Source organism: Rhyacophila brunnea, unplaced genomic scaffold, assembly GCF_057557595.1.
Source record: "Rhyacophila brunnea isolate RB1 unplaced genomic scaffold, BYU_Rbru_1.0 scaffold_4, whole genome shotgun sequence".
In the NCBI taxonomy this organism is placed as follows: domain Eukaryota; kingdom Metazoa; phylum Arthropoda; class Insecta; order Trichoptera; family Rhyacophilidae; genus Rhyacophila; species Rhyacophila brunnea.
Genome location: NW_028233068.1, coordinates 25094806 through 25114455, shown reverse-complemented (window position 1 = coordinate 25114455; position 19650 = coordinate 25094806). Strand labels below are relative to the sequence as shown.

The 19650-nt window shown below is 29.3% G+C and overlaps 1 protein-coding gene across 1 annotated transcript in view; it reads left to right on the top strand.

Annotated features, from left to right (window-relative positions):
* Osi24 (Protein) overlaps window positions 1–19650 on the top strand; it is a 71712-nt gene that overhangs the window by 9420 nt on the left and 42642 nt on the right. The window lies entirely within an intron of this gene.

Genomic DNA, 19650 nt, shown 5'->3' with positions numbered 1-19650 from the left:
CCGTATTTGAAGTTGCTTGATGTACAATATTGAGAATCAATAAGAATTTCGATTTCATTTCCAATTTCCTGCTAACACGCCTTTGCTGATATATTTATTTACGTTCATAAATTGCATCAAAGAGACATTTTGATAAATCAAGTACGTATTGTTTGTTATTTTTCACACTTTCAATACATCAGTAATTTGCACCTTACACACCAGTTTAGGAAAATAATCAGTTTCACATAATAAGAAGGTGTAATTCTACAAAATTTAGATGACATCTATGAGTTTCAAATGATTTGAAAGCATTTTTGTTAACCCTACCTTTAGTACGTAAAGCAGTAAAAACCAATGTGAAATAGAGTATTTTTGTTAAATATTATCAAAATTTTACTTTAATCATAAATTTACTTGGGGTTCTTTAAGGCTATACCTCAGTTGAGGCGTGGTTTAAGATCGTGGCTAGGCGATGCGCGGATTATGCAAATGACGCGTGCCGAACGAAATATAATTTGTCATATAAATCCAACATGCATCCATTTAATGTTCTGTTTACTGTTCTATTAGTAACAATAATAATATATTCATTGATATGTTTTCTTTTTTAAGTAAATGGATAACGTTTTTCAGTCATCTTTCCACGACTTAAGAATTAATACCCCCGTTGCCATCACGAAATAAATTGACGTGTTTACAGCTCGACGTTCGCTCTCCGATTGCGAGCGAGTCCAAAACTTCGTCGTTAAGTTGAAAATTATTTTCCGTTTCATTGAAGTACCGTCTTAACCCATTGGACACAATCGGCACATTTAAAAATAAAATCATAATTTGAAGTCTTTAATATCTACATAATAATAAAAAAATTGTAGAAGTTTTAATAAACTCTTGTCAAATTTACCACACAATTTATTCTGGTTGGTTCAATTTTTTCTCCTTTTAAACGTCTTTAATTGGTTAATTTTATAAATACCCATTTAAATTTACTATCTGATATCAGTAGGGGGTATTTTAAATATAAATACATGTATTTAATTTTATTTTATTTGTAAAAAATTACACCTAACAACGACATTGAATACTTTCTACTATTGAAAAAGTGCTCTTTGGAGGATATGATATTTTTTTTATATAAGTACGTAATTTTATCTGATTATTAAAAATATATTATTAAGCCAGAGTGACATATTTTAAAAAGTTTTTCTCAATTTTCGAAAAGTTAATAAACAAAAGTTTTCATATTTTCCATTTAGAAGACTTTATTCAATGGATTTCAAGTAGATATTGGAAAATTAATAAGTAGATGTTTAATAGGCTTACTAATTAAAAAAAAACATCATCGGTAGACTTAGTACGTTTTCATAAAGTTGTAGGTTTTAAAGAATTATATTTGAAACTCAACGGCTTATTTGTATAATAATTATTAATAATATAGTATTATATACTTGCGTATAATAATATTAACAACACTTAATATATATTAATTATTGTCATTATATAATCTTTACAGATTTTACGTAACAAATATTAAATTTAATATCACGGACAAAATGAAAAGGATGATCGTTACCAAGAACAATAACATGAGTTAGAAATCTTAAACCACATTTTCAAATCTACAGTTGACGTATCGCAAAGAGAAATCTCAAGTATATGCATAATTTTAGTGGTAAACGGTAAAAATGTTGATACCTTTTGACCTAAATTAAACTCAGTGTAAGAAAGATATGCATTATAGGTATATGGTTTGCAAGATATACTTTGACTGGATGGTTCATTAGTCAGCTTATGGGAAATCAATAATGAATGCACCATGATAGACATAAACAGGATATTTACTTACCGTTTACGTTCTACTAACCGAAAAATTTCCTGCTTTATGCATATTTAATTCCCTTGCAGTCAGTTGCATTAAGAGTTGGTATTTCTCACTTACTCCACAGGTATTGCCTGTTACATCGATCAAGGTGATAGAAAACACTGATCAGATAACCTAATGACTTACATTGTAATGGAAAAATATTCTTAAAAATAAATTAACACCTCAAGACGAGCCTTGAAATGGAATTTAAATATTTCGGTAAGTATCTGTGCGAAAGCAAGTAAATGATAGTACAAATCAGTCAGTGGAAAATTATGGAAGTGTGTCTTATTCGAAATTTATTGTGTTGGATCCATTATACGCGCACTTGAGATATATATAGGTATATGAAGGCGGAAATTATTTAAAAAAAAAATGATTTATATATGAGAATTATTATTATGATGTTTCTGGGTTATTTCCGTATGATTAAAATTTAAAAAAAAGGTCGGTACAGACTATCAACCGGAAAATAAAAAGCAATAAAGTAAATTACAATTGTTATATTATAATATTTTAGTATTTTATTGTGCTGTTCCTTATCAGAAATCAGTAACCATCACATCAATCTTCACTGTATTGTCTAAAACTTATAACCGTTAAATGAAGCTACATTAATTGTACCAACTAATAATTAAGATTGGAAGTTAGCCACTTATTCTATCATAATAATGTACCATCGATATTTCCTAAGCTGATAAATTGCGGATTGTTGCAGATTTGTCTTCTTTTTTCTTGAATTTATCGTTATTTTACCATTCGTTTAAAGACGTCAAAATTTGTCATCCTGTCATTTCAAGAAATTTTAAGGTCACGTCTAGATACAGCCACATCGTAAAGGCCTTAACCCTCCGTGATATTTCTTGATGTACGCATGTCTAGGTAGAAATCTTTATTGCTACGAAGGCGTGTCATTTTGAGAAAGGCGCTTATTGCTATCTGAATTTTTGTTTTTACTTCCCATTGCCTGATATCCCTAAGTTATTATATTGGGTCACGAGTTTAATTGGTTATAAATTTTGTGTTAATAATACTGCCATGTTTTTTTTTTTTTTTTTGAATTATTAATAACCATGTCCTTGCTTTTTCGTACAAGGTGGTTTGTTAGTAATTTTGAACAATCACAAACACCCAGGCTTTGAGAAAAACACATAAATGTTTTTGTCATGACCGGGAATCGAACCCAGAACTCTCGGGTGGAAGGCCAGCGCCTTATCCACTGCACCACGAGAGCCGCCTAATACTGCCATGTTATGTAGTGTTTTATATATCATATACTCTTTATATAGAGCCTTAAAAATAGATTTTCCAGAGACGTATCATTTATTCTGTAGATAGTAAATTATCACAATTGATTAAATTGATATATTACGTAATATTCATTATTTGATGATACGTATTCCTCGTGCATATTGAGCCTTATCTAATATTATATAATATACAACAATTCACCACAAGAACAACAATTTATATTTTATAACAATGCTAAATGCAATCTTAATCTTTATAATAATAAATACATGAATAATTTCATTGAATCATTCATTAATTACTTTCTAACATAAATTGGCGCTATGGTATATTGTGTTTCATGAGCGACTACACAAGCATTCTCTAAGGATCTCTATCCTGAGATCCCTTCCTCTCTTTCCAGTCCCTGCATTTTTACTAGTGTTATTGTTTTTTTTTTTTTAATTTCTTACGGGGTGGCCCCGGAGTTCTCCAGATACTTGGGTTTCTTTATGAACCTTATGGTAAGTATTAATTAATTTAACGACAATAAGTAACAACTGCATTGCTGTTTAAAGATAATGTACCTAGTTCAATATCAGTACAGTCATCGTATCTTGCAATAATATAGAATAGATAAAAAATATTGACCACGTTACTAGACTTAAAATTAAAAATTGTGAAATTCACATTTCATTAATATATTTTTTTGGAAAATTCATACCATCCACCGAGGAGTACTTGATGGAATTTGAACTTAAATTCTAATTGATTTGAGCTTTGTATTATTCTATTTGAGACAATAGAATAGTATACAACTCAGATCAATTGGAATAATTCTTTGGTACTAAAAATCAACATCGAAATTTCATGTACCTGTCGGGTTTTTCACAATTGCCTGTAAAATTTTATTTCAGTAGGTACATAAATATATAATTCGAATTGTTTTTTACTAATAATTCTTATGATACATATTTAAAGAAAAAGTATATAATGTATACTTATTATACATTTGTATGTGAAATATTCCACGAATGTTAGAAAGTGAAGACGTGACTTCACGTGAAATGTGCGCAAATTTTAATGCAAATGGATATTAATAACCGAGGCACGATTTTTTACCCTACTAAAATAGTTCACTTACTAAGACGTAAGTGTCACAAATAATAATTGATCCCACAAAGTATTAAATTTAATATTCAATAGCTCATGATTTCAAATAAATTGAGATTAGTAATTCAAAAGTAATTAACGAGTCGTTTGTTAGATAGCTGATAGGAAGAATACGAAAGCTTTTAATTGTATTATTGAAATAAAGTTTCTAATTTTTTTTGGAAATTTCTGATAGGATTATAAAAGTTTGTAGATTTTTTAAAGATCAATAAAGTGAAGATTTATTTTCCATTCATTTATGTAGGTATTGGAATTGACGTACAATAAATATTCACTCAGTTTATTTTGTATGTATGTAGTTAATAAAAAAAACGTTTATTATCATCATATCCTAAACAATAAAAAAGGCTGTTTTGCATACAAAATATTTAATAAAAATATCATTTTGTATTGATAAAAACTTGTAAATAGTCGTAAATGTCAAATTATGGTTGCATGTGTTATCTTTTTTTATAAACAAAGTAGGTACCTATCGTAGATAACACTGACAATTATTTACTATAAGTCAATCAATATGTGTAGTGTTTCAGAGAAAATAGTCTATTTTTTAATAGTTCGTCTATTGACATGTTCAGACGTTCAAGTATTGTAGAAAGTCAACTATTTTGGTTGTGTCATTTGAAATTTTGTGTCTTCATTTTTTTCTTTTCAAATGCTAATTTGTATTTTACTAACATAGAGTTTACCTAATTGGAATACTTATTAAATTATGTTAGAGTGAGTTCAACTGTTTTTATTTTAATGAGTTTATAATATAATATTATGTTACCTATACCCCGTTTACACGTGCATATTTTTAACTCCTGGCAGTAACGACCTACTTATTTTCGCGGCCATAACAAAAAATGCACATGTAAACACGTATTATAGTGCAAATTGCAAGATTGCATGTATGAATCAAAAAAGTTAAGAAGCTTCTTAATTTTCACGCGACAATTGGTCTGAGCAATATCTGCACCTGCGCAGTAGAAAAATAGTAGCGAACCTGCCAGTAAAAAAACGAACTACACCGCACAGGAGACTCATTTTGAGTTTAATCGATTTTCACGACCTGTCAAATAGTACCATACAATCATAACATGGCGTCTCGCTTACTCTTGAAAAATGACACTGGCGACATAGTCAGTATTTTTACGCGTAAACAGTAATTATCGCGATTGTTTAAATTACACACCATTGGTGCAAGTAAATCCATGTACGTGTACAGGCACTATTATTTTCATTTTCATCTAAAACTTTGTCGTATGTTAAAACGTTGTCATAATAATTTTCCTGTGCCGCTTATAATCAAATTCGTATTTCAATTGGCTCTACAATCAGATGTGCAAATTGTATGGTTTACTTAAAAGTTTTCATACGAGAAATATGTGTTAACCACTCGCTCAACTTATTATCAATTTCAATAATGTAGGTCCCAATTATTGAAATACAAAATGTGAATTTTGCCAGACCAAAAAAACGAATTTTAGACCCTAGATTAAGATGACAAGTCGATGAATTATCACTCGGCCATTGGGGCCCTGAATAAATACATAGGTTGATTATCTAGTATTATTATCAGAGTAAAATATCATAATTTAAATATGTGCTAAAGAATGTGAAGACACATATATTTAAAACTGGTATTAAATGGTTATGATGAAAGGCATCAAAAAATGAAAAGATAATTTATTATTAATATTTATTGACAGCTTAAATTATATATGTACAACAACAAAAGTAATTTATGGTAATTCTCACTGCTAATACCAAGAGATAAATTATTATTATTATTATTGTATTATAGTAAAGCGTCAATTACATTCAGCTACTTTACGAGTTATTTGTTGGCGAATTTACAATCTGCCTGTAAAGTCGCCTAGTGTAATCATCGAACAAGTTAACAAGCAGATTGTAAACACTCTACCGAGAAAAGTTGAAAGCCAGTCAACTTTACACGCTACACGCCGGCGTGTGGGCCTACTACGTCTGCGCAGTAGCAACCTCCTGGTAAAAAAACGAACTACGTTCTGTCAAAATAGTTGCTGGCTTGTGGCTTCTCAGCGAGTGGAAAGTTTTGTGTGTCATCATCATAATCACAGTAGCTGAATCGTCCGCTATTAAATTTGCCAACAAACAGCTCGTAAAGTAGCTCAATGTAATTGACGCCTAACCAGCTATATGATTTGTTTCTGGGGATATTTTGATACTTTTGTTATAATGGCAGCACTAACTGTAATGTCAGTGGAATAATTATTAATCGTCTCTTCTATTTACTATATTTCATTATACGATTCACTTCTCAAACGTCTCCACAAATCAAAATATAAGGGAGTGCATTCTAGAGACTTTCGCTAATGAACGGAATCACCATGGTATTTGTCATGCTATATCAGTGATAGCTATATGGTGTAAGGAATCCACTCCAGATCACGTGAAAAGAAAATATTAATCCCTGTAGCTAAGGTACCTATATTAATAGAGTAGTGAAATGCAGTTTTAGAGATAGATGCGTGGGTATTGGTGTTATAGAAGTATCATTTTCGAAAACATTGGAAATTAGTCACAATGAGTTGATTATAATATCAAGATTATTCAGTAATAAATACAATTTATCACAATATTTTAAACTGAAATATTCTGTATTTAAGCAATATTATGTAATATCTAAATGGTGGTGGCGATGTGAACTTATTACACAGTTACTTTCATAGTTATAATTTATATTATGCTAAGTTTATTTTATTCTTCAGTTTTATTAAAAAGATAATAAAAATATTTGTAGAAGAAGCCTAGATATACTTAACATATGTATAACTTTAAAAATAAATATTTCAACTTAATATAAATAAATTGAAAATGTTTCAAATCCTTCATAATAACTGGCTCAAATTTACTTTCGTAGATTACAATTAACTTAACCGAGGCTTGATGAAATTTAATATCGGATCTGACTAAAAGTTTTTATACACACTTGCTAAAAAAACAGGATTTACGTATTACTTTTGAAAATAAAATTTCATTCAAATTTAAAGTTGATAAAATCGCTGATAAAAAGCTCTCTTAAACTTTTAGGCTTTATTCACCCTACTCTAAATCCATTTGTTAGCCCACAGCTTAGGTTCAGTATTCTATTTCTATTATATCCTTACAAAACTAGAATTTATTCCAGTTGTTAAAAATATTTTTTTTTGTTTTGTGTAAAACTAATTAATTATGTTGTAAATGTAAGTGTAATCAAAAATTATACGGTGGGAGATACCATTTATAATAATTAGGCGTTGACAATGTATTTTATATAAGTATAACATATAATGTGAACGCATAATAATTATGTAAATGCAGTATGCAAAGTAAAAAAAAATTGAGAGTTTGATGTTTTTTATACGCAACTTTTAGTTATAATAAGTAAGTTTACTGTTTAAGCGTATATAAAATATTACTTGTATAACAATGTTATAAAATATTTGTATTTAGAAAATACTTTTTCGTACTTGTGGGGTTCAAATATTACATAAATAGAAGTCAGATTTTTTTGAATGATAACAATACGTATTTGAAAGATTTAAGAGCCCTTTTAAATTGAAGAAAAAAAAGGTTTACATAAAATAAAATTACTTTCCTTTGAAGTCATACTTGAATATATGTGAACTTGTTTTAATAAAGTCATTGATACACAAACTCCAATGGAATGATACAAAAAAGGAAAATTTAAAAATATATTTTGGGATTATTCCAATCACGGGCGACAGAAGGACGTTACGCTCGAAGATATGAAGAGACAGGGACCTTTTTCAATCGCTGCCTTCAATAGATATAAGAAAATTGAAGAGTTTTTTATGAATTTTCCCACACATGGAAAATATTAGATTTTTTTCGGATACAGTGGATATTTTGAATAAAAAGATATTTCATAAGATTTACTAGTAGTATTGCGTTTAAACTGTAATAACGTAATTATATTATGAATGTTATAAAACGTAACGAATACAGTACGTAATTATATGAATCATCATTATTGGAAGCAGTATTATTATTTTCAACTATAAAATATAGGTGCGATTCTTAAACTTTATATATCTATCGCGGTTCATAGATTTCATGATTTCACATTTTCACATAATAGATTCACATTTTTTCACATTTTTCACATAATAGAAAATTTGGTACTGCCCAACAAAAAACTAATTATTTTGGGAGATTTTAATTTGTATTCCGCTGGTATAATTGAATCTGATTATACCAGCTTTAATAATTTATTTAATTTAAAACAATTTTCTTCTGTGAAAAATAGTCTCGGTCGGACGCTTGATTTGGTGCTATCTAACGTTGGTTGCACGGTGGTCAGCGCGTGTGATGAGCCTCTCGTTCCTGAAGATGTCTATCATCCCTCTACTTGCACAATTTTATCTTTTAAGCATGTATCGCACAGAAATGATTCGTCGATTCCTCCACTGAATAGGCATAATCCGCAATGGAATTTTTCAAATGGAAATTTTTTAGCGCTGTATAATTCTTTGAGTACTACAGATTGGACCTCTTTATATGAACAAATTGATGTAAACACGGCATTAGCTATTTTTTATAATAAATTTTATAATAGTCTGGACTCCTGTTTCCCTCGCCGGCTCGTTCATCTACCGAAGTACTCATATCCTAAGTGGTTTACGCCAGAAATTATTTATAATCTAAGGTCAAAGGCATATTATCATGCACTGTGGAAAAAACATAGACGGACTGCAGATTATAGCTATATGATTTGTTTCTGGGGATATTTTGATACTTTTGTTATAATGGCAGCACTAACTGTAATGTCAGTGGAATAATTATTAATCGTCTCTTCTATTTACTATATTTCATTATACGATTCACTTCTCAAACGTCTCCACAAATCAAAATATAAGGGAGTGCATTCTAGAGACTTTCGCTAATGAACGGAATCACCATGGTATTTGTCATGCTATATCAGTGATAGCTATATGGTGTAAGGAATCCACTCCAGATCACGTGAAAAGAAAATATTAATCCCTGTAGCTAAGGTACCTATATTAATAGAGTAGTGAAATGCAGTTTTAGAGATAGATGCGTGGGTATTGGTGTTATAGAAGTATCATTTTCGAAAACATTGGAAATTAGTCACAATGAGTTGATTATAATATCAAGATTATTCAGTAATAAATACAATTTATCACAATATTTTAAACTGAAATATTCTGTATTTAAGCAATATTATGTAATATCTAAATGGTGGTGGCGATGTGAACTTATTACACAGTTACTTTCATAGTTATAATTTATATTATGCTAAGTTTATTTTATTCTTCAGTTTTATTAAAAAGATAATAAAAATATTTGTAGAAGAAGCCTAGATATACTTAACATATGTATAACTTTAAAAATAAATATTTCAACTTAATATAAATAAATTGAAAATGTTTCAAATCCTTCATAATAACTGGCTCAAATTTACTTTCGTAGATTACAATTAACTTAACCGAGGCTTGATGAAATTTAATATCGGATCTGACTAAAAGTTTTTATACACACTTGCTAAAAAAACAGGATTTACGTATTACTTTTGAAAATAAAATTTCATTCAAATTTAAAGTTGATAAAATCGCTGATAAAAAGCTCTCTTAAACTTTTAGGCTTTATTCACCCTACTCTAAATCCATTTGTTAGCCCACAGCTTAGGTTCAGTATTCTATTTCTATTATATCCTTACAAAACTAGAATTTATTCCAGTTGTTAAAAATATTTTTTTTTGTTTTGTGTAAAACTAATTAATTATGTTGTAAATGTAAGTGTAATCAAAAATTATACGGTGGGAGATACCATTTATAATAATTAGGCGTTGACAATGTATTTTATATAAGTATAACATATAATGTGAACGCATAATAATTATGTAAATGCAGTATGCAAAGTAAAAAAAAATTGAGAGTTTGATGTTTTTTATACGCAACTTTTAGTTATAATAAGTAAGTTTACTGTTTAAGCGTATATAAAATATTACTTGTATAACAATGTTATAAAATATTTGTATTTAGAAAATACTTTTTCGTACTTGTGGGGTTCAAATATTACATAAATAGAAGTCAGATTTTTTTGAATGATAACAATACGTATTTGAAAGATTTAAGAGCCCTTTTAAATTGAAGAAAAAAAAGGTTTACATAAAATAAAATTACTTTCCTTTGAAGTCATACTTGAATATATGTGAACTTGTTTTAATAAAGTCATTGATACACAAACTCCAATGGAATGATACAAAAAAGGAAAATTTAAAAATATATTTTGGGATTATTCCAATCACGGGCGACAGAAGGACGTTACGCTCGAAGATATGAAGAGACAGGGACCTTTTTCAATCGCTGCCTTCAATAGATATAAGAAAATTGAAGAGTTTTTTATGAATTTTCCCACACATGGAAAATATTAGATTTTTTTCGGATACAGTGGATATTTTGAATAAAAAGATATTTCATAAGATTTACTAGTAGTATTGCGTTTAAACTGTAATAACGTAATTATATTATGAATGTTATAAAACGTAACGAATACAGTACGTAATTATATGAATCATCATTATTGGAAGCAGTATTATTATTTTCAACTATAAAATATAGGTGCGATTCTTAAACTTTATATATCTATCGCGGTTCATAGATTTCATGATTTCACATTTTCACATAATAGATTCACATTTTTTCACATTTTTCACATAATAGAAAATTTGGTACTGCCCAACAAAAAACTAATTATTTTGGGAGATTTTAATTTGTATTCCGCTGGTATAATTGAATCTGATTATACCAGCTTTAATAATTTATTTAATTTAAAACAATTTTCTTCTGTGAAAAATAGTCTCGGTCGGACGCTTGATTTGGTGCTATCTAACGTTGGTTGCACGGTGGTCAGCGCGTGTGATGAGCCTCTCGTTCCTGAAGATGTCTATCATCCCTCTACTTGCACAATTTTATCTTTTAAGCATGTATCGCACAGAAATGATTCGTCGATTCCTCCACTGAATAGGCATAATCCGCAATGGAATTTTTCAAATGGAAATTTTTTAGCGCTGTATAATTCTTTGAGTACTACAGATTGGACCTCTTTATATGAACAAATTGATGTAAACACGGCATTAGCTATTTTTTATAATAAATTTTATAATAGTCTGGACTCCTGTTTCCCTCGCCGGCTCGTTCATCTACCGAAGTACTCATATCCTAAGTGGTTTACGCCAGAAATTATTTATAATCTAAGGTCAAAGGCATATTATCATGCACTGTGGAAAAAACATAGACGGACTGCAGATTATAGTAAATTTTCCTGTCTTAGAAACTCATTGAAGTGTGACATCTCTTCGGCTCACAAATCATATCTAACGTCGATTGGTCGAAATATTGTCTCAGATCCTAATTGTTTTTGGAAATATATTCATTCGCTTAGTTCCAGTAGTACTACAAAAGACAATGCCATGATGACGTTGAATAATGATCCTATAGAGAACCATGTTATATCTGATGCATTTGCTAAGCATTTTGAATCACTTTATAGCTCAATAGAACCGCTACTTGACCCCGATTCTGCTGGTCCTTCGTCTGCAACGCAAGATATTCAAATCTCAGCTTTTGACGAGAAAGATATGGAATATGGGTTTTCAAATTTGTCTCCCAAAAGTTCATTTGGTCCAGATGGCTTGCCACCTTATGTGGTTAAGGGCTGTTACGAACATATATCCTTTCCGCTTAAACATATATTTAATTTAATCATAGCATCCAGCACTTTTCCTGATGCATGGAAAATAACCCGCCTAAGGCCGCTTCATAAAAAGGGATCTAGATCAGAGATCTCTAACTATAGGCCAATAGCAGTTCTTTCGGCTCCATGTAAATTATTTGAATCGATATTACATATAAACATCAACCGTCAAATAGACTCTCGCCTCTCCGATTCGCAGCATGGTTTTCGACTTAGGCGATCCACAGTAACAAATCTTATAGTGTATAATAATTTTATTTCAAATTCTATGGATAAGTCAATTCAAGTTGATTCTGTGTACACAGATATTTCCAAGGCATTTGATCGTGTTGATCACGATATTTTATTACAAAAGCTTTGTACATTTGGCGCGTCATATAGTATAATATGTTTTTTTGCTTCTTATTTGAAAAATCGCCGTCAATTTGTTGATTACCATGGGAATGAATCGCGGATTTTTAGAACAAACTCTGGTGTTCCTCATTATGCTGTGCGATGTTGCAGTCTGACCTAGATGCTATCTCGCAATGGTCTATCTTAAATAAACTTGAATTCGCTACCTCCAAATGTAATATTATTTCATTCAATCGTTCAAGGCACACCTTATTGTTCCCATACACATTGTCTGGTATAATATTGAGTAGGGTAACGGAGATAAAAGATTTGGGAGTATTGTATGATACAAAGTTCACTTTCAATCAGCATATTCTTAACATCAGTACTAGATCTAGCAAAATGCTTGGTTTTGTTATGAGGGTTTCAAAATCATTCGAAAACGTCCGAGTGCTACGTACATTATACGTATCATTTGTGTTGAGTATTCTTGAATATGCCAGCATTATTTGGAGTCCTAATAGGTTCATGCACACAATTAAGCTGGATCGAGTCCACAATAGATTTCTTAGATTTCTCTACTTAAGAACATACGGGTTCTTTCCTTATGATAATGACAATAAAATGAATTTCCCGACTCGTTTTCTTCTGGGTATGCTATCAATGCAATCCCTGTCTACCCGAAGAGTGATTGTTCTTTTAAAGCATTTCTTTTTACCTCTTCGTGGGTTCATTTACAATCCGCATATACTGGCAAATATTAATTTTCATGTTCCCACCAATATCACTCGCAGCTCCACGGTCTTCAAGATACCTCGTCGCAGGACAGATGTTATGTTTCATGATGCTGTGTATCGTGCAATTAGCTTATTTGATGGCACCATAAAGGTTGATTTGTTTTTTATTAATTATATAATGTTTGTAGACGTTTTAAATAGGATAAATTTATAATTGTATATATTATCATATTTCTTTAATATTTACACATGCTGTCTTTTCCACTTTCTTGTCATATTAGTTGTTATTTGTAATTAAGATATTTTTATATATTTGTATGTATTATGTATTATGGCGCATTGGCCAAAAGCTGTAATGCCGTAATACTCTTTTTTATAAATAAATAAATAAATAAATAAATGTTGTGCCAGACAAATATTCTGATTTTGTAAAAAAATTATAAATAATTATTTGTAAATAAAAATTTTCCCACAATGACTGAGCGGCATCAGCGTCGGTTTATAATATCGTAAAGTCCAGGTTTGAATCCTGGGTCTGGCAAAAACACATATTGTTTTTCAATTTGTGTTTGGTGTCAGAGTATCTATGGACCTAATAGGTTGAGCAAGTGGCTAACATCCACTTCTCGTAAAAATAAATAAAAATCTGTTAATAAAAACCTTCACTCTGTGTAGGCCTGTATGATCTTTTTAGATCGGACATGGTCAAAAGAAGATATAAAAATTGATCACTGAGTGCCAAAAAAGTTGAAATTTTCTATGTAGGTATCAAGGTAATAGTATTATATAATATAGTATATAGGTACTTTAAAATTCCTGCGACTAAAATATTTCTCGTTTCTTCTAAAAACCAAATCTGTTAATACAAGCCTCCACTCTGTGGAGGCCCATAAATGATCTTATAAGGATCGGATATGGTCGAAAAAAAAATATATATAATAATTACGTAGGTAAAAGATTTAAATCCAAATATGACATGGAAGGTAGGTAGGTACTATGTGTTATCTAATTACATTAATGTTTTATATGAAAATGGCAAGTTCTGTGTTCATTTGTTAATTTTTTTTCAATCAATTAATAGCAATTTTTGTTTTCAAACAAATCTAATTTATCTCACATGTGATGCAATGTTTATAATATCATGTTCCTGTTTTTTACGTAACATAATTTATATCACGTAAGAAATACAATGTTCTTCTTAGGTAATGATAATTATTAAACTAATATATCTCATACCGCTCGTATATTAATTAAATCTTAAAGCTGCTTTGTAGGTAGGATGTAAATATCAATATTAACATAGTAACTAGTTAACTTATATAACAAGCACATCTTTGTATACAGTAATGTAGTACCTTTCATCGATATAACTTAATGATACTTGTGAAGTAAGCAAGATATTTTAAAGAATCTGGGTTTGTTTTCTACCAGTGGCTTCATTTAACAGTAATCTGAAATTATTGTACACCCAATCTTTTATTTGGTCTATAATTAAATTAAAATGATACATGAGATGATAGCAAAACAATACCCATTCTAAATAAAATATAAATTTAATATCTACTGCACCCAACGCGCGATGACTATTCAAATAACTAAAATGAGAACAAGAACTACTCAGTTTTTTTTGAGTGCAGATTCCGGTTGATATTTTTTCCGCATTCATGATACTGGTTTAGCTGATATTCATTTTACACATGTTTATACAAACACAATAATATTGTATTTATTTGACACGAATCTCTTCGGCCTTTGGAATGATATTGAAGTTCGGTGAATCGACTCATCGAGAAAGTTTTTTTTTTATATTGGAACGGATATTTTGAAATTGCTATAATTTGAGATATGATTATAAATATGGGTTGTAATTTACATGAAACTATGCGATTTATTTTTATTGTAATGGAATTACTAAAAAGTATAATTATGTTGACTAAAATATATTATGATAAAGAAAAAAAAATATCAATTTGTGTATGCAATGATTTTTTTATTAACCAACTCTTGTTATATTTATATACTGTATTGTTAAAATATTATATATTGCAATATTGCTATGGTTGGGGAAAATTGGTTTCTATGTTTCTCATTGTTAATAGTTAGTGGTGAATTTAATGTATGCCGATTTAGCTAATTGGTTTATAATTGAGTGCACATTATATTTAAAATACACATCTTTAAACTAGTAATATTTATCATAAGTACCTATGTATTTGGTAAATGTAAATATTGCAACTAAAATAAAAAAAGAATGGGCACAAAAAACTTCACTATTTTCATTAAAATATGTTTTTGTTTCTATTATCTAATTATCCTAGTGACCGAGTAATAATTAAATAAAAATGACTTATTAATGACTTATTTATAAACACATTAGAATGCGTTTTAAAATTGTAATATATCATAATTGTGTTAAATGATTTCATACAATCATTTTATTGCTAGGCAGAACAGTGAGATGAGAAGAGAAATTAAATTGAATTTATTCGGTATTTGGATCACCGCACGCCAAATTAAGTTCTAATATTTGTTTCATGTTAAGTATTTTAAGAAAGTTTTTGCTCAACCAACGAGTCAACAGCTAATTGTCGTTTTATTCGTTTTGAATTTTCAATTAATTTTGAGATCAGAGTAGAGATTACTCTGAGAAAAGAATAACAAAACATTTAAAATAATTGAAAACTAATATTAGTTTATTATGCATATTGCTATATTATATTAACTTTTAAGATAATTTATACGATGGCGATTATTAAAAAAAACAGCTGATTATTACAAACCTAAAATATTTTTACCTAGGTTATACCTAGTTGTCTCAATTGGAACAAAATGTATAATATCATGACGAGTTTTAAATATTTTATAAAAAAAAATGTAAGTTATTAGTATTCTCTATCGAATTCTACAAAATCTAAGTAAGTTAGATACTTTATTATCAAAATATACATATAACATACATATTAGAAAAAATGTAATACATATTTTTTTACTTTCCGGGCGGTATTAATTAATCCTAATAATTGTATCTAAATCATAATAATGATGTTTTCACCAAACAAGCGTACGTATAATCAGCGTATTGTCATGAACGATTTATCGATAGGTGTTACTAGTACAAAAATATCCGTAAATAATAACGCTTATATCTAGAGGCTATATAGATAACTGTTGATTTAATACAAATTAATAATGGTAGTAACAAAAAGCGTATAATATTATTAGGTACGATAAGTATTACATGAAAACAATATTTTGTTAATAGTTAGTGGAAATCGAGTGTATTTATTGATAAATATGTTATGCTGAATTATTATTTATAGCATTCGGTTTCATAACGTCTTGTGTATTTTGCAGAGTATATGATAATATTATATAATGTAACATAATAATATCATAATAAATGTAATGTTAGTTCAATAGACTAAGACGGGGAAACAATTTTATATAATAGTGAATTTAACTTGACAGATTGAAGTGTCATAGATGACTGATTGAAAATATATGTCATAAAAGATATCTATTGGAAGAGCTTTTTTGAATGGAATTGATGAAGTTACAAAAAACATACCCAGCGTTCGTTATCTTGTAAAAAAGTATGTGTGTTATAACTCAATAATTTTATCACATACTATAATATATATTATGGAATCATCAGCTGAGATAATGCTAATAATTTATGTGCAATAAAATTAGTTTTGGAAAAATATGGGTCCTGAGTGAAATTTCAGCTTACGCGTTTCACTATTAATATGAGTGTTTTTATCCAGTTGTAGTACATTCATGAGAATAATAATGCTAATGACTACTCTATTTGAAGTCTTTTAAATTTTACAAAGAAATGGTTACAAAGTTTGTAATTTTTCACACTTTGCACTTAGAAAGATTTTTTCTAGTAGTTTTTTTGAAAATTGGTTATTGTTTAAATTTGACTAACTTATAGCCATTTTTGTTTACCGGGCTGTCAATAAAAGACATTTAAAGCTAGCAGGATTGACCATAAACTAATAAAATATGTCTTAAGTATATATTTTTTCAATATACGATAATATAATATTATAAATGTGATCCAGAACAAGAACTAAAAATTGGAAAACTCTTTAAAATTATTAATCGTAAAAAATAAATCTGTTAATTTGAAATGAATACGAAATTCTGTACAGATTTGTAGAGATTCGTACGCTTTGGAGCGAAAATAGTGTGATATATTTTTACTGCTGATAACAAATTGAATAATTAGAGCCGTTATTTCCAACAAATTACGTGATGTAATAATATTATATACGAAAGTATTTCAAAGCCTTTTATAACTTTATCCACGAATTAGTTTCTCTCAACATCGTAGTTTTATTACTAATTGTCAAACAAATTTGTTTAATAAACAATACTCAAAGAGAGGATGTTCTTTCTTAAATAATAAATTAATAATTCATTAATTATATCGTACGTTAATTATACTAATTTATTATAAAAAACACGGCATGTTCGTCTATCGTCCACATGAACATAATTATAGTAGGCCAGCATGAGTTGAGTTGCACTTAATCGTGTTTCATTAATTAATCCATACATTATATTCTAACATGATGCACACTTCCCTACTAATGTCTGTGGCGCGAATAAAGTATTCATTCATGAAAAATACGTGTCTAGAAATTTTTACGTAAGCAGTTGGTCATATCACATATTAGGTTGAGCTGATGTTGTATTGGAAATATATGGCCATATAGTATTGAGATCAAATTTATGTAAAAAAAAACACTTACAAAATACGTATGTAATAAAAACCACAGGAACACAAAGGAAAGACAGAAGAAAATATGGAGGTACGTAAATTAGAAATATAATCATAATATCAGATGATTTATAAAATTCAAATTTCTGATAGGTCATCATAAGTAGTATCAAGTCATAGGTGCTTGTAAAAATCACAGCATTATTTTTAATATTTGATATCAATCATTATCAAATTATTATTCTTATTGCTTCTATATAAAATAGGATCATTACGGTCCACAATGATCTACGAACAACGTGTATTTTTTTGATCTCAATGCTATACTGACTTTTATTTTTGGTTAGTCAACTCACGATGAAGTGTGCTGCTGCAAAATTTAATAATACGTATACCTTACAAGTAACTGAAAAATAGTGATAGACTATTAATTATAACAGCTAGCGTTATTTATTAAATTTTAGTTTCTTAGTAGTTACTTATCACTAAACATTGTCTTACAAATCATTTGAAAGCTCTTGCAAAGGATGGATTAATAATAAATGCACTACCCCTGTAGATATAACGATACCTACAACAAATGATTTTTTAATAATGAATTTGATATATATTTATATGAAAATGTTGAAGGGTGTCTGAATGATATGGAGTGAGTATAAGGATACATGATCAAAAGGGTAAAAGGTGTCAGTATTCACCCTATTTGACGGTATTCAATAGAAAAATAAATTAGGTTATTTAATAAATAGGTTATTCGAAGTATAGATAAAAGAGAAGCTAGTATAGTATCATATGAATGCTTTCGTGCATATTTCACAAATTTAATCATAGATGGCATCACCATGAATTGAGATATCACTTCAGTATAAGTATTACGTCCCCGGTATCTCCTTACAGCTAATAGGGATTTGATGCAGGCTGCTGAATATAATTATGTCAGATTGTAGAACCGGAAGCGCTATCCCTAGTTTAAATATCTGCGTTAAATTAAACTACAAATTGGTTCACTAAAAGTCACAAGGAAACCACTTGGTTTTAAAGTATTATAAAGCTTTCTGTATTAAAACATTTCATAAAATATATACTAATACTTGCCATTTTTTTATAATTCCGGTTGTGAGATATTATTTTAAGTTATGACCGATTGTAGAAGTCCAAAAACTTTCAACATTTCATTTTGATAGTTGGTTGATTACTGGTTAATAGAATAAATTTACTCAACACGGATACAGAATAATATCTACAGTGCCTTATCATTGTATATATTTTTTATTAACTTGGTAATGAAATTCGTAATTTGTCAAGATGATGGCGTCTGTTTACATAATAATTAATGTGAAACATATAAGTACTATTATGTGTACATAATCGATACTCAAAATAATTTCTCTTTGTTGGAAAGAAGTAAGTATTAAAAACTATGCATTTAATTTTTGGTTAAACTATGTCAGTTATCGGATTTACAGATTTTTCGTCTTGATGCAATTTATGTACCCGAAAAACGGCTAAACAGTGTTAAGTAATTAGTGACATTTATGCATAAGCCACGTTTAAGTCAGTGCTAACAATAAATTTACGATACAGTTTCAAAGTAAACTAAAATACTGCTTTAAACGTATAGAGTACGCGGTCGTTAAGTATTGTTACCTAACCATGAATAAACCGGTCCCATCATAGAAGCTGGTAGTCTTCTTTGACTGGTCTGCCCGGGTAAATTGCAGTAGGCCACCAGGGGCTCAAAGTTCCGTGTCGAGTGTATACAAATTGTTCACGCAGACGACGAAGGCATTCGTTTATGGGCCACACAGTGATAAGTTGCGAGGTCCGCGAGTGGTTCATAGTTGAGCAATTGTAAAGTT